General features: G+C 42.6%; 1 protein-coding gene across 1 annotated transcript in view; it reads right to left on the bottom strand.

Annotated features, from left to right (window-relative positions):
• CTNNB1 (catenin beta 1) overlaps positions 1–10,046 on the bottom strand; it is a 104,567-nt gene extending 94,521 nt beyond the window's left edge. The window contains exon 1 of the mRNA XM_078663526.1: positions 9,592–10,046. The gene's annotated coding sequence lies outside the window, so the exon portion shown is untranslated. The remainder of the gene's footprint in view (positions 1–9,591) is intronic.
• Positions 10,047–12,633: the final 2,587 nt, after the last annotated feature.

Genomic DNA, 12,633 nt, shown 5'->3' with positions numbered 1-12,633 from the left:
TGTCTTGGCAAAAAAGCTCCATCATCACATGGACACAATTTACTGTAGAGTTTGTTTCTGCTTTAGGCATTCTAAAACAGGAATCTGAAAACAAACAATTTCAAAATCTGCAGCGCCAGAAGATGACTGACCATTTCGTCGTTGGCTTCGTTGCTCTAAATATACTTAGCTCTTTCCGTATGTGCATCTTTCGGGAACCAACAGTGGATTGCCAGATAATAATGTTTCTCAGGACATTTAATTAGTCAAAAACTTTCGATTGATAAAATCGTTCGGAGAAAGATGGATTGTCAAGCTGAGCAAAATATACATGCAGTGCGCACCCGTTTGTTAAAAGAAAAATATAAAATGGCCTTCGCATATGTAGGGGGATACTAATCTTGTTGCACCTGCAATTTGCAGGCGCTAGCTGTCCTAGTTTGTGCTGATTACACATTCACTTCGGACTTTGCACACTAAACGAAAACTACCAAACCTTTCTGCTGGGCAATCCAATGCTTTGCTGGATTTGTTGCTAGCGAATTGCGCAATGCAATATATATCGTTGTATGGCTTATGCATAAGACTTTTTTCCCCGAAAGCGCACAGATAGGCAGCCTATATAAAACGGCACCAGATTAATAGCAGATGCGGTCCGTTTAAAGTGGAGACAAAGACATACTTTCGTACCAATTAACAGAAACTCACGTCAATACACTCCCCACGAGAAGGCCCAATACCTTATTTACAATCACTAAAGTAATAAAGGCAGATGCCACTAATCATATTAAACACTCCTGGTGCATGAAACAGCCATCTTAACCAATAAGAGCATTTGATTACCCTGTACTACAACCCATATTACTAACATTGAGCATAAGAATGCCGCTTCAGTGCATTCGTAACAAATAAAAAAAAGAGAAGCTCACAAGCAAGAAAGATTATATTCAGAAAAATCAAACCATTAAGGTATAGGATATGAGATTACCCATTTAATGTGCAGACTAGAATTACATTTGCATGGATTACATCAATAGTTGGGAGGATCAACTATTGCAGTAATTCGGTCAGGACCATGGTCAATGGGCGTGAACTGGCCTTAAAAACATACCTGCGCTGTACAGGAAAGAAGATTTTTTTTTTTTTTAAACTCCACTACTATTGAGAGTTTAACACACTAGACAGGGCATTCTTTACCGGGCGAACCGCCCACAGGCCTAAAACACACAAGCTATATCCTTCCAATGAATTTGCATTCTCTTGGTGCTCTCGTATTCTTCCAGCTTCCACGGACAGCATCTCCTCCAAGTTGAGTACACTGAAACCATGATGAAGGTTTTAATACCATTGACGCGACTGAACGCGGACGTCAAAGTTCCTCGATAGCGGAGACATACACTCCTAAACACTCATCTCAAAAGGAGGGTCATCATTTCTAATGTCAGCAGCACACGAGGAATGCACAGAACAAAGAGGACTGGTCAAGTATTAATTTATGGAAGAACAGATTTATGGTCTCCAATTAAGCAGAGGGTCCATTATTAGGGAAAGGAGCATTTGCAATGCAATAGGTCTCGCATTTACGCAAGTTTAAACAATGCCTTTTATTTACACCCCTTTCAAAAACTAAAAACATAAATTAAAGTCATTGGGGCATATGTATGAAAATCCGTTTTTGCGATTCTCAAATAGCGATTTTTAGAGAATCGCTATTTGAGATTTGCAAAATCGGGATGTATTTAAAAATTCGCATTTTTTTGCGATTTCTTAATATTCCTTAATTGCGATTAGCAAATTGAGAAATGCCAATTAAGAAATACCTTCCCATTCATTCCTATAGGCCAGGGGGCCCATAGGAATGAATGGGAAGTCATTCTCAATTTGCGATTCGCAATTTGAGAATCGCAAATTGAGAATCATTGCAAGGGTGTCATAAGGACACCCTGATGCACCCCTGAAATGAGCGTGTGAGCATACAGCGCTTAGGCCATGTTTGTGCGCCACATTGCACCTTGAAAAATGCCAAAAAGTGATTTTTTTAAAGAAATCGCAAATTACCACCAACTTGAAATTGGTGGTAATTTGCGATTTCTTAAGGAGAAATCGCACAACTTGGGTGCTTGTTACATAGCATTTAAGGAATCGCAATTTGCGATTCCTTAAATGCTTACGCAAAATTAAGGAATTGCAAAATTTGCGATTGCTTAATATTGCGATGAGATTTTGCTCATACAATGCGGTTTGCGATTAGTAGCAAACGCTGTTTTTTGTGATTCGCAGAGTTTGCGACTAAAAATTAGTTTCATACATATTCCCCGTTGTCATTTACAATGCCAAGTAACGAAGGGAGGCCACTTCCCATGCGCTCCAGGGGAAGCTCAGCGAAGCAAAAGGGTGACTAGGTGAGGTAAACAAAGATTAATGCTCTTAAAAAAAAAGCATAATGCCTGTAACGGAGGAGATGGCTTACCACCCAAGGCTGCTGACTTTGGAGCTGGAGAAGATAGTCTAATCCTCGGTGTTGGCGGTAATCCTCGGTGTTGGCGGTAATTATTATCTCCTGCCTGGATCTCTTTATTAAAAATAAAGAAACAGCATCTCAGAGAAATGCAAGCAGCCATCAGTAGAGCTTGAGTTGCTTCTCGGAGGAAGAACTACAATGGCAAGCTGTGTTAGGAAGCAGCCGCCATTGCGGAGGCTGGCGTTCTCCAAGTGCGGTGTACAATAATAAAGGAAATAGTTCTTGGGATTGCTAATGAAAGCACCAGATTTAGGACACTAGTAAAAGGGCCAGTCCTCAGGGGTGGTAACAGAAGACAGGGTGGTACTCAGGAGGAACCAACAAGCCTAATAACAAATGGGAAGCCAGCCTTCACCAAGGACAATGACCCAAGCCAATTAAAAACAAGGGTGGAGCTGGCTGGGCTTCCAGTACATACCATACTACAGCATGCTTTGCAAAGCGAGCAGTGTATGCGGGCTGCCCTTAGGCTCGACCTAAACAAAAAAAGCCATTAGATTCCCCTCCACAAAGTGACGAGGCTGCTAGCAAAGTGCACCTTGTACAGAAAAAACACCAGGGTACAGGCGCACATACAGCAAGCAACAAGAGGCCAGTACTTGAGAACAGGAATGGCTGTGCAGACCCCATTTTAATAGACAAAAAGTAATTAGGTATATATTTAACTCTATGCTGGTATGCAGTCCTCAAAATTACAAATTGGAACTGCGTATTTGATTTGGTACAGCATGTGCTATCTGCAGCAGTCCCTGGGAATAAACTTGAGTATCTAAATAAAGTCGCGCCAACTGGATTACTGATAAATCATGTGTGATTTACATCGCATCGTGGCATTTCTATAGCCATTTCTACCCACATGCCGAGGCCTCTAAGCAGTTGTGATCACGTCAATTGCTACTACTGTAGTGGGTGAAAAAAAGAAAAAAAGTGTTCGTAGAAATGTTATCCATGCGGATGGAGTGAAGTTGCAGACAGTATCTTAATCATAGGTTGGTAAGCTGAATCAATGTGAAAGATTGGTTCACAGGCTGCATATACAATCCGTAAAGAGTTGTCGTTTTCAGGGTCACTTGGCTCCAAGTTTGGAAATAGTCAGGTCTTCACGTCTCTTAATAGTCTTCATGACTGTTATTCCCTTTGACAGTATGTCTGCATTGACATCTTCTACATATACGAGTTTAGGGAATGGGAACTTGAAAGGGCTCTATGGGTGCATAGTCAGAGTGGATTGTAAAAAATAAAATTAAAATAAAGCACCAATCCTATGTACAGCATGGAGCGCGATGCTAAGAAAAAATATTCCGGTAACAACCGGTAAGCAGCGCAACAAGGTAATGTGGGTTAAAGACTTCTGGCTGTAAAATTCTAGATTCTTTGTAGCTAGCCAGTTTATTTTTTTGGTCAATGCCTCCACATGCCAGTTTATTCCTGAATCTTGCCAGAGATCGTGCATGCGAGGTCGCTCGAGACAGGTTAGCTTAGAGTGGGCCAGAGCCTGCCAACTGCCCATCACAGGTTGGCTTAACACCTTCCTGCGGTGGCTATTCCGCCGCAGCGCTAAGGGGGCGGGACCCGCAGCGCGCCCATGCTGTTGACGGAAGCGCTCCGGCACCAGCACGAAAGTGGTTAAGTCACCCTGTGTGCTTGCTTCTAATTTGTTCTGAAACTCCGAAACCAGTCATAGGAAGCTTGTTTCCGGTCCAGGCAGGATCTGGCTTGGCAGTTCGGGCTGGACTGTTCCCATGAGGGACAGGGTCAAGGCTGTTTTGCATATGGCCAGGTCTAAACTGGGGTGGCATGGTGAGCAAAAGAATGATGGATTTAATAACCCAGATCTCTTGACTGGGGTGAATGTTTTGATTTGTTCTGTATTCCGTTCGTCAATTGTGTGTCTTTTGCTCAATTTTACCAACAGCAGAGCAGATTACTTCAATTTTAGGTCCATTAGGTATAAAAATGATTTAGGATCCATTGTTCAACTGCCATTTGAAAGGCATTTGCTAAGCACAGATGCCTAGACATCCATTACAGTTTAAAGATTGCGTGCTGAAGCTACCCAGGATGTAGCTTTATCGGAGCAGGTTTATGACGATTGTGGGACACTATTGCGATATGTAGGTTCAAAACGCAAAGACTTCATCTAATACTTGGGATTCCTCTCTGCTATCTACTGATTTGTCAGGCACAAATCACGTCGGAATGTGCAAAGCCAACGATGGTTTAAAGGCGCGTGTTCAACTGTCGTATATTTTACCTTTCTGGCTTGATAGGGGAAAGGGAGCAAGCGTTGGAAGGCCGTAAGACGATAAACTAAGCATAGACAAAAAAAAAACTGTTTATTTCCATCCAAGAACACCCATAGGAGAAAAACGCGGTCTGTTGACACCAACTGCTGTGCATATGCTTTTCAAAAATGTTACTGTAAAATGAAAGTGTCAGGCTTAAACAATTAATTAGGCCAAGTCAAACGGCTAACATAAACACTCACAGGGGTTGCCACAGAAATGAAGGAGCACTGCAAGCAACCATTCAAGCCAATTTTAATGCACCCTAAAAATAGGTACCTATAAATCTACACGGGGCTGCCTCATACATTGGAGGCTAGCAAATGGATGCTAGTGAAATGTTGCAGCATCCTGTCGGCAGCCATTCGTTATATGGGATAAATGGACAGAAGCACATTCCGTTTTGAAATTTGCATGCGCATGCCATTTCTGTTAAATCCGTTCTACAACTTTGCTTCAACACATTTACTAGGATTATTCAATCTAACATTCAGACCAGACAAGGCTAACTGGATTCTACTGCAACCAACCATAAATGTTTGCTGTGTAAAATGGCCACCTTGTGCATGTACGGTTGGCTCGCTGGTCATCCACGCTAAGTAGATACATCTGCAGCACTTCAGTGTTGCAGTTGAGAGAATACAGAAAACTTGAAGAAAAAAAAAATACAAAGGATCAGAACAAGCAAACAAATGAAGGAAACTCAACAAGTGAAACAAGCCCTACACGCCCACATCCAAGATATGAAAAGACCAAAATTAAGTACCCTCGGTGTAACAACACAATCAGTTGCATGCGCTATGTGCTCATTGCTTGGCATCCACAAGGAAGAAGCCATTTCCAACGTTAAAGTCGGCTGCAGTATGGATGCTTCGCCTCCAAGGCCGAAATTCAAATCCACATTTAAGCGTTCTCCTGCATTTTCTAAAACATGCTGGCTCTGGTGAAGTCCTCTTCTCATATGCAAACTGCCAGAGAGGCAGGCAACAATTAAGGAATTGCCTGCACCAAACATTTAATTTACATGAAAGGACATGGTAACGGCGGAAAAGTTAAACTCCGTGATGGCTGGTGTTTATGCATCCACTCTTCTATAGGGCTTAAGAACCGAGCTAGCAAAAGCCCATTTTCACTTTACAGAGGATCTTGCCACACCACCTCAGCAACATGGTACTCAAGCTACTGAACCCGAACATTCATGTATACGTTATCCTCATTTAAAAGGAACTAAGGAAAACGTAATTTGCTTATTCCGCCGACTTCAAATGTTTCAGAGACTCAAGTTTTAGGATTCATTCCCACAATCAATATCAATGGGAAACTCTTGAACGACGGTTAGAAATAGAGGCGCGAGGGGCATGTAAACTAAAGTATAACAACGGGGGGGGGGGGGGGGGGGGGACGTCCTGGTTCTCCGGGACAGATCACTAAACCATGAAGTAAATAAAGCCTGAACTCAGCCTAACACTGTAGACAACAGTGAAACGCCGTTTGCCATTATCTGGCACTAACCTCGACCGACCTTCACGCAGTTATTACACCACATGGACAAATAAGCCCATTTCGTTCTAGGCTAGAGTAAGATGCCAGCAGCGCAGGAAATTGTAATGACAATTAGTTAAGTATTAAAGGTCGGTAATCCGATATTATGGGGGTAGATAAAGTGGGTCCCAAGTCCGCACAGTGGTCTCAAAAAGTACCCACCAAATGTTCGACTTATTTAAATGGTCAACTAAAAGCCTACACAATGCAACTTAAAGGATCTAATGTAGGCAAAAGGTCGCTTTATGGACTCCAACATTAATATCAACCCACTTCCACGGGCGTTATATTCAGCTCGCACAACGTTATAGAGGCCTTATGGGAATCGATGGTAAAACACAGCTACATGGTGAGCAAAAGTTTACTATGAGATCAATCCACTCGTCAAAATGTTCACCTGCTCAAGCCCTCGAGTCTTCGGGTGTAGACTGTCGCCCTACACCTCAACATATTTTATGTAAAAAAATAAATAAAAAAAAAAAAACACACACCACACGTTTGCTATCACTGAGTCAGACGGCTACATTAAATGCAGACGATAGGCTCACGCTATATTTATGGTGAGACTTTATTGCGGTACTAAAGAAAACTCTTACCAATCAAGAGTGAATGATCGCTCCTACGTTGCCGTAACTTAATATGGAGAGCTGAGGTGAAGGAGTTAATAATTCAAGCTAAGCAATGCCTACTTATAATCACTTACACAACTTAGCCTTTAAAAATCAAATGACATGCATGCTCACTTGAATGATCAAATCCACTCTGTAGTAACCGCCACACGATAGTTACCATTGTGAGATGTGCAAATTGTAGATTATAAACATGGCCACTGGAATTATGGGATTGTGCGTTGATTTTCGCATAATTATATAAATCTGCCGCATTTGTCACATAATCCATCATCTGCTGCATAAACTCTTTTTTTGTTAAAACCTGCAGGTTTGTTGCTAGTGCAAACGGTTCAAAAGTTACTAAAAAAAGCAGCAACGAGTGTTGCTGCAGGCTGGATGCTCTTTGCAAAACTAGACGCGTTTCAGATGCTTACTGCTTGGTGTGTGTGTGTGTGTGTGTTCAACTGGTTCTAATGGGGTACAACCAGTGCCCAGACATTTACCAAGTTTAAGAATGACAAAATGAGGTAATACCATTAAAAATGAGCCGCCTTATTTGCCTTTTCTTGCCGCATAGTTTACTCAAACCTGCATAATTCCAAAGGTCCGATCATAAACAATGGTCTAACCTGCCCCACCTCTGACAGAACCACCCCCACCACTCCCCCTTCAAAAGCACGTTGCCGCTCACAAGAGGTGTGGCCTATGTATTTGGGCTGAGTTGTCACGGTCAGGTTTCGCGTTGGACAGTGGTGTCCTATTCACCGAGCAAAAAAAAAAAACACGACGGGAGTACACAGCTAAATAGTAAACTATGACATAGTAGGACGCTTCGCTGATGCAAGAAAACTTGCCCAAATAATTGCAGTTTTAGAGTTCGAGACCACTTTTTGTAATTGCAACTCACTTACTCTAAATAAGCAAACTCGCAAACTAACTTTTGTCAGACAAAACAAACAAGCGATAAAAAAATAACATAAATGAATGACATGCATACATGTAAAGAGGCGGTTGCTGCGCACAAAGCAATGGGTATGCAACTTCATTAGATGCGCGCTATTACCTCCACCGAAACACAAATCACAACGTGTGATCTTCCTTTCCATGCACAATTGAGAACGTGTGCTTCAAGGCAATTCTAAGAGTCGTATCATAGGCCCCAGGTTCCCATATGTATGTATATATATCTTGAAATAAAAACGATACAATCAATATGCATACCACGCAACTTAGGAGTCTGTCTGACTGGATGCAGAAAAGTATGAATTGGAAAAAAGAAGGCAGAGACATACTGTCTGCCCAAATGACAGATACATAAAGGCGTGGGCAACAAACCAAATGCGTCTTTCAACAACTTTAAAATATTCAGTGAAATTTCTGCCATACTGGCAAAGCGACACTAAAGTCAATCAAAATCAACCGTGGCAATAGTTCTTAATTATAGACCTCAAAATTACCGAAGGAGAAATATAGTGAAATACTAACCACGTTTCCTTGGCGGGACAGAAAAATCTGCCAATCTTTGAAACATGGGTCATAAAAAAGCCATAGGCGACAAACCTTTTAACTGTATGTACCACAAAATTATGAAAGAAATTTTTTTAAAGTTGTCCAATACACCCCCATAAGCCTAAATTATATTTTTAACTAAAGGAGGACACTTGCACTTAAGTAAACAAATGCCGGAGGCAGGAAGTTAGTGCAGGCGGCGGAGGGGGCTACTTCAAGCAAAGAGGATGGGGAGCACTGCTGCGGATCCTGAAGCAGGACGTGGGCATGCCCAACTCCATTCACAAGTCACATTCCTACGGGGGGAGGAAGGGGCGAGGAGCCTGGTGAGCACACGCAGGGCCTGGAGAGACTACTCCGATAACATGCATAGAGCAAAACAACCACATCCCGACCAAGCACGGCCACGTCAAAATAGAAAGTTCGGGGTGCGGATTAGATATCCCACCTCAGCGTGAGGGGCTTCTGGAGCTTTTTGATAGCAGTTGTATACAGCGCGAACTCGACCCGAAGGTTTACGATCGCTTTACACAAGCACCAGTTACATCACACAAGTATACACCCTTTATTTTAATGCAGAGCCCCCTTAATCAGTTAAAGGGATCGGGCGGGGTAATTAACAACAAAATGGAAGGTGCGGCTACAAGTACAACCTTGCTAGAGTTTTGGGTGGCAATGAGAGCACCCCGGCGACATTACTCCAAACCCTCGATCGCCACTAAGATCTCATTCGAGTTACCAGGGAATGTGGGAAGGGCTAGGTTCAAAACCTTCTCCGTGGAGCCTATATGAACAGCGGTTCCATTACAAATAAGCATGCACAATTGAGGGAGTGGGCCGTTTTTACACAGCCCTGTCCACTAGGGATTAACCAAGCATTTTAGACAGAACTCACAATATAAACACTATCCTGGGAGCTGACCGGAAACAGTCAACAATGAGGAGCGAGGACTACATCACGGTTACTAACACCACTTCCTACACTCTTAATTCCCCCCTTTCCAGAGCTAACAAGTTTACCAGCGGCAGGGACTGTAACAACCACCCATTGCCCACCCTGAGCTCCAGAGCAGTGGGCAACCTCTCTCGCCCGACCCGCATTTCAACCTGTGAAGCCCAGGGGAAAAAAAAAATGTACCCTTACCTGAGCTACGGAAGCTCTCTCCGGCCTCCGCCGCAGCGCAGTTATCCTCCTCTGCCGCCTCCCGCACGGTAAAAAATAACAAACGCCCAATCTCAACAGCAGCTCCACAAACCGAGAGGTTTAAAATGGCGTCGCACACAGACCTCTTATAACTGGCATAGCACTTCTCTGTATCCTGCCGCCTCCTCCTCCCGATACTATCCCGAGGAAAGTCCAAGAGGAAGGAAGAGAAAAAAATAGTGCCGAACTGTACTTTTCACAGGACAGCGTACAACCCGCAGAGCGGTTTACCCAAAGAATGGTTTTCGCACAACCTCCGGAGCAAGAGACGAGCCGGTGGGGTCCCCTTTTCCCCGATCTAGAGCTCACCCTAGGTGAAAGCGGAGCGTGCGGAGTGATACCGGTTTCTGTGGTGCAGTGAGTAGACCAAACAAACCTATAGCTGAGGTTGGAATGCGAGTCTCGGGAGAAGGAGGTGGGCGGGGGATCTTTAAAGGGCTAGCAGCCCGGGCTGGAAGCGTCTCATAGAGAGTCTGTGAGAACTTCCCCCCTCCCGCCTTGGTTTTGCCCGAGGGGTGGGCGGAGGAAGTTACAGTCTGACTGTACAAGTTGCATGTGGGAAATGGGTGCCTCCCCAGGGAAGCCGTACGGGACATAAACACAGGCGCCCCACACCCACAGGAAGTCAGAAGCCTTTTGTCCGGTGGGGTTAGCAAAGCACCTTTCTGTTAATGGCGCCGTCCTGCTACACACACCTTTCGCACCCCTGGTAATTGCAGGGGGAGGGGAGTGAAAACACAGTGAAGTTTGTGAAGTAGGTGGACGAGGAAACGTGTAGGGGGAGGCAGTTGCTTCCCATTAACAAAGGCGCCGACCGACGTCGGTACTCGTAATTGTATCAGGGGCGTCACCGAGTATTACATTACAGCCCAACCTTTCGAGTCTCCCAGGACGGCGAGAGCGAGTCTTTATGCCCAGAAATGAACGGAGAGTAATGTTTTTTGGAGAACGAGAGGGGGCTTCTGGGAGGATATTCCATTTGAAAGCTATTGCTAGCATTTTCCATATTTGGCGGGCGAGGATGATATCCAAGAGGATGTCCATTTTGAGTGGTCAAATATTTTTACTGAAGGACATCCCAAGCCTTCGAATACAATTGCTAGACTTGGAGTTCATTTCTACCCAGCCTTTGCCTCAAATAAGACATCTCACCGTGAAAGTCCTCCACATCGCGTACGTTCATCACTAGGAACTCTCAGTCACTTCTATCTCCAGAACCGTTCAATGTTTCTCATATCATAAAAATTACGGTGCCTGTCAGAGTAAAGTGTAATGGGAATGTTATGCGTGGGTATGGAAGGGAAGGTTAGTTAAAGGGGAGGGTCGTAAGGCCAAATTTAAAAGTGGTGTATTGGCAATATGTAGTGATGTCCACACAAATAATGATGTAGAGATGTTTATTTGTAATAAAGTAAATAAGTTGGTAATAACGCCCCACCAGGAAATCTAGTATGATGCTCAGCCCAATGCTAACTGTCATCTACAGTCCACAGAGCCCCAACATTCTACAATACATCATAGCTGGAACATTCCACAAGCTGGGGTAGAGAAGGAGATAATATGCAAAGCATAAACAGGATGCAAGAATACTACATTTTCCCCTTTTGTCCGAATTGAAAACAAACAGAGAAAGAACACATATCAAAAGGAACCTCGGTAAGAAAGAACCAAGGAAGGTGAAACAAACTATGAATAATTCAGGAAGATTTAAAAGAAGCAAGCAAACTTACTAGAACCTATCCACTCTCCTTTCAAAAACAGAAGAAAGATAAGAAAACAGCAGAAAGGAAAACGAAAATAGAAAATACTAACGACTAACCGACATACACACCTACTGGCCAGACAAGACGGATAGACAAAAGTATAAGAACCAAGATAGCGTTAAAAGTTCAAACCTCAAATATATATATGGTAAAGAACCACAATACGAGAGTGAGAACAATATAAAAACAAGAGAAAACGGATAAAATTGCAACATTAAAAGAAGTCAAAATTACCTATCCTCTCATCAAAAAGTTAATTATTAGCATGTATTAAAAACTATTACAATGAAGAAAAACTCTCCCACAAGAGGGATTTAGCATTTCAACCAGAAGAACAATAAATGTAAGGCAAATACCCAAATCCAACCCCAACAGAGGGATAGACAAGGCTCCTCATATATAGAGAAGTAGTATGTAGACTGCGCATACGTGAAAAAAAAATCCAACTAAGTCCCTTGGCACTAAGAAAATGGGACTAATACCCCCTAAACAGGTGGGATTGACACCCCTTAAACTTAGGTGGGACTAACACCCCCTAAACAGGTAGGGCTAACACCTCCTAAAAATTGGATAATTAGGATATAATCCAATTTAGTGAATAGGTGGGACTCAAACCCCCTAAAAATTTTCGAATAAGCCTGAAGTCCAGAAAAACCACAAACTTTAAAAATAGGATATGGGACTTAAAACCCATCCCTAAGGACTATGGGACTGCAACCCATTCCTACAGACAAAAATACACAGCGTCAGCATAAAACTTCAAAATTAGAATATGGGACTTAAAACCCACCTCTAAGGACTATGGGACTGTAACCCATTCCTACAGATAAAAACATGCAGCGTCAGCACAAAAGATGGTAATTACATCAAAAGCAAATTCCAAAATGTAAAGTACTGTTTTGCAAAAGTTATAAACACAGTGCTTAAAAAAATAAATAATAAATTGAACGTTTTCCTCTTAAAACATTACTACAAGGTAGTGTAACTTTTCCTTTGCCTTGTGAAACGATTGTGTTTCATCATCATCCTTGTTAAAATAAACTTAATACTGTATACTAATTCCGAAATTTTTAAACAGTAGAATGTAAAACTTTACGAGGAATAAAGTACTAGTGAAAGACTATAAAATTAGACTCTATATGAAAAGAATTATAATGTCTTTTCCAACGATGTCTTGTCAACTCTAGAAACAATTATTTTGAAGCAGCAGAAAGTACCT

This window comes from Lissotriton helveticus, chromosome 10 (genome assembly GCF_964261635.1).
Source record: "Lissotriton helveticus chromosome 10, aLisHel1.1, whole genome shotgun sequence".
NCBI classification, from domain to species: Eukaryota; Metazoa; Chordata; class Amphibia; order Caudata; family Salamandridae; genus Lissotriton; species Lissotriton helveticus.
The sequence above is the reverse complement of the archived record's forward strand: the minus strand, read 5'-3'. Positions and strand labels throughout refer to the sequence as shown.